Source organism: Mercenaria mercenaria, unplaced genomic scaffold (assembly GCF_021730395.1).
Source record: "Mercenaria mercenaria strain notata unplaced genomic scaffold, MADL_Memer_1 contig_4123, whole genome shotgun sequence".
NCBI lineage: Eukaryota > Metazoa > Mollusca > Bivalvia > Venerida > Veneridae > Mercenaria > Mercenaria mercenaria.
Genome location: NW_026462328.1, coordinates 1404 through 5099, shown reverse-complemented (window position 1 = coordinate 5099; position 3696 = coordinate 1404). Strand labels below are relative to the sequence as shown.

General features: G+C 34.4%; 1 long non-coding RNA gene across 1 annotated transcript; it reads left to right on the top strand.

Annotated features, from left to right (window-relative positions):
* Window positions 1-396: 396 nt before the first annotated feature.
* Window positions 397-3272, top strand: LOC128553618 (uncharacterized). The gene is made up of 4 exons (XR_008369397.1): window positions 397-1038; window positions 1586-1699; window positions 2299-2375; window positions 3244-3272. It is a non-coding gene; the product is annotated as an uncharacterized LOC128553618 (long non-coding RNA).
* The last annotated feature ends 424 nt before the right edge of the window (window positions 3273-3696 follow it).

The following is a 3696-nucleotide window of genomic DNA, read 5'->3' as shown; positions in this document are numbered from 1 at the left end:
TATATATAAAATCATTACTTATTCAGACTAGAAAATACCCTGAGGTCAGGATTTGCTAGTCGTCCGGTACCCAGCTAGCAGGCTAGAAGTCCAATTACCAGACGGCTAGACACTTACTTTAATGTTTGTAACAGTATACATTTATAGCACACAAACGTGACTGTGTCGTAATCGCTTGTACAGTTTTTCGACAGAACATTATTAAGTAAACCATGTCATGTTAGAATATGGAAATGTCTAGATGTCTTGTAACCAATGCCTAGCCAGAGTTCTAGCTGTGAGGTAACCAGATGTATCTAGCACATCCTTTAGTGTTTTCTTTTCATCATCTGGTTACGTCATGTGATTGATATTTTATGTTAGGAAAAACAGCTTCTTATGAAATTGTAATTGTCATTGTTTAAAAGGGTTCCAGTTATGTTTTTGTTGTTGTTTTACTAATTTTGTCCAATATAAGATTGAATGATACATTTTGTAATGTAACGATTAAGAGTTAATCGTGTTCGAAGATTTGATTCACAGAAAATAATTAGAATTTTGATAAGATCCGCTTTAAGCATGCTTATGACGTGAGCACAAAAGTACAAATTTGTTTTTTTTTTATATATAAAATGCCATTAGATATGATCCGTGGCAAAATACGAGCCATGCCATGAGAAAACCAACATAGTGGCTTTGCGACCAGCTTATGTGCAGTCTGGTCAGGATCCATGCTGTTCGCTAACGGTTTCTCTAATTGCAATAGGCTTTGAAAGCGAACAGTATGGATCCTGACCAGACTGCACAGATGCGCAGGCTGGTCTGGATCCATGCTGGTTACAAATGCACTATGTTGGTTTTCTCGTGGCGTGGCTCATATTATTATTTCGTTACACTTTCACAATACTTTAATAGATAAGTATAAATTTCTTTTTCAGTGAACAAGTTATTGTGAGATAGTCTGATTACTTTGGAGCCGCCAGATTGTGTATGAAATCCTGAACAAAGTATTTCAACAACTTTTTCATGAACCACAGAAACTTTACCTTTTTAAATTGTGTGAGTGTATACATTGCTAGAAATATTTTTATGAATTTGTTGTTTGGATAATCCATAAAACCCAGTTTCAGAATACTATACAGGTTAAAGATCACGACTTAAAATCTTTCATTGTTTCATGACATATAATCTATAAACATTTAAGACATTTTATATGTATCTTTAGGTAACGTCTCTTCTTCCTGGTACACATGCTTTTCAGAAAGTTCCACAGTCATTAATTTACAACAATAAATAAAAAATGTAGAAAGAAAACAGGGAGTTGAATAGTTCCTATTTGAAATGCTGGTCAGTAGTGGTCTGCTACCTTAAAATTTAATGCCTACTCTCAGTTTGGCAAACTTATGAAAACTTGTCGAAGACATGAAAACCATCACATTTCTTGTAGAATACATTCCAGCAGTCGGGGACGTAGCTTCCCACAAATCGGTGTGTAGGTACATATTTCCTAGGGAGAGTTCAGTGTAATATCTTCTCGGAAGTTACAGAAAGAATGCATAGTATTATGTTTTCAAACTTATTCATGATATAAATATTTCTTTTTCAGAGGACCAGACATTGTGAGAAAGTTTGATTGCATTCACTGCCAGAGCTAAAGCTAGAAAAGAAACTAAACAACTTCTTCTCATGATCTGCTTAATTGATCTTCACATTGAATTGTGTGAGTTATGAATTTTGTTTCAAAGGGTATCATAAATTCTCTTTCTGATTAATCCGCAAGAACGGTTGAAAACTTAAATATTGAACATTCCTTTAACATTATAGGTCATTTGATCATATAGCTCTTTTTTCATTTACAAGTTAATGAAGCTTACATTAAAAATGATTGTGTCACATGGCGGAGATATACTGTTTCTGCCTTTGCCGTCTGTCTTTCCGTCCGTCTATCCTGATTAAGCTTGGCCGGCTTTCTTAGGTCAAACTGCTGGCTGGATTTCGAAGAAACTTCACAGGAGTGAATCAGTGATCAAAACCAAGCCTAGTTTTGCATATGGCGAACACGTTCCGCCTCGCTGCATAAAACGGCTGACAGAGCTTAAGGTATACATAGGGGGGAGACATATGTTTTTGTGACAAAAGCACCTTGTAGTTATTCTAACAGATTTCAGCTAAAGGGAGCAAATTTATTTAATAACCAGTTACATAAAAAAGGTGAAAAATTGAAAAGTTACTTAAATACCTTGAAATTTAAACGCAGTTTCCTGAGCTGTATATTCATTTCTCAGAAAAAAAACATGCATATTAACTTTTTGTTTTCAGCAACCTGTATGCTACATTGTATAATGACGTTGAGCAAATAAAGATACTGCAGTTAGCGTTACAACCTTCATTAAACAGTAAGATTTTTATGACAATATTTTAAATTACTTTACATATATTTTTGTCAAGCACAAATGGCTGTGCTGTGTATGTGTGTCCGTCCGTCTGTCTAGATTTGAATCTCTCGGCCATAACTTTGACATGCATGAAGTAATCATGTTTATATTTGGCATGAATGTTAATCTCAATAAGACAGAGCGCATTTGCAAACCCAAGGTTCCTATCTCAAAGGTCAAGGTCACAGAGGTCAAAGGGTGGGCCCGACATGTTTCCTGTGGGCCTCTAGTTAAGGGGGGTTATTGCACTTCAAATCTAAGTTATCCATGCAGAGTTCTGGTTTCCATTGCAGCCAAAAAGGAAAAAAATACTTTAAAAATTTTCATCACAGAAACTACCAGTCTGATTTTGAATTCTTTATCTCTACAGCTTTGATATTCGGCATGTGATATAAGGGTTTGACTGTCTACCATAATTCTCCAGATTATTGCCTTAAGGCCAAAAAGGCCATACCCATGTTAAGGCATGAACAGAATATAATGAAAGCTGGGAACATGTTTTGACAGGTCAAATAAATTGTACAATATAGGCTAACATAGAAGAAGCCCAAATCTGTACTGGTACCATTACACAAACACACTTGAAGCTTTGAACACAGGTGAGCACTTTAGGGTCAATGACACTCTTGTTTTCTGAATATTATTTTTGCTACTACTGAATGATATATATATACACTTCAAATGGTACCAGTGTAAGGTGGTGCAGAGTAAAAAAATATACTTACAACTTTTTCTTGTATATTTCTTCTTCTGCAATTAACTGTTTTAATTAAACAACTATTTAAATGATAATGTGCACTTCAGTTTATGTTTTCACTCTTTATTTCAGGAATGAATTGGTGTTACAGAAATGGATAAACATATGGAGACAAACACTTTCAGGCTACAGAAACTACACTATGAGACTATGAGAATGGCTTATTTTCATGATGGAACTCATACCACAAAGAAAGAACTTGCTTTATCTTGTTTCTTATAACTAGTCCTCAAAGACATACCCAAGTAAACTACAACAGGAATGAAAGCAAACAAAGTTGATTCAGGATTTAGAATTGAATGTTTTTGTGTCAACAGTGTGTGAAAACTGCGGAAATAGGATTTTAATTTCAAGGATTTGATTTAGTATGTCAAGGAGTGATTTGTTTATAATTCATCACACAAATTATTGACAATGCTCTAAAATATAAATATGATGTGTAAATACAGACTTTCATACCTAACTAAAATAATGTTGAACTCAACAGAATAAACAAACTACCATCTGTTGTATAATATATTAGTT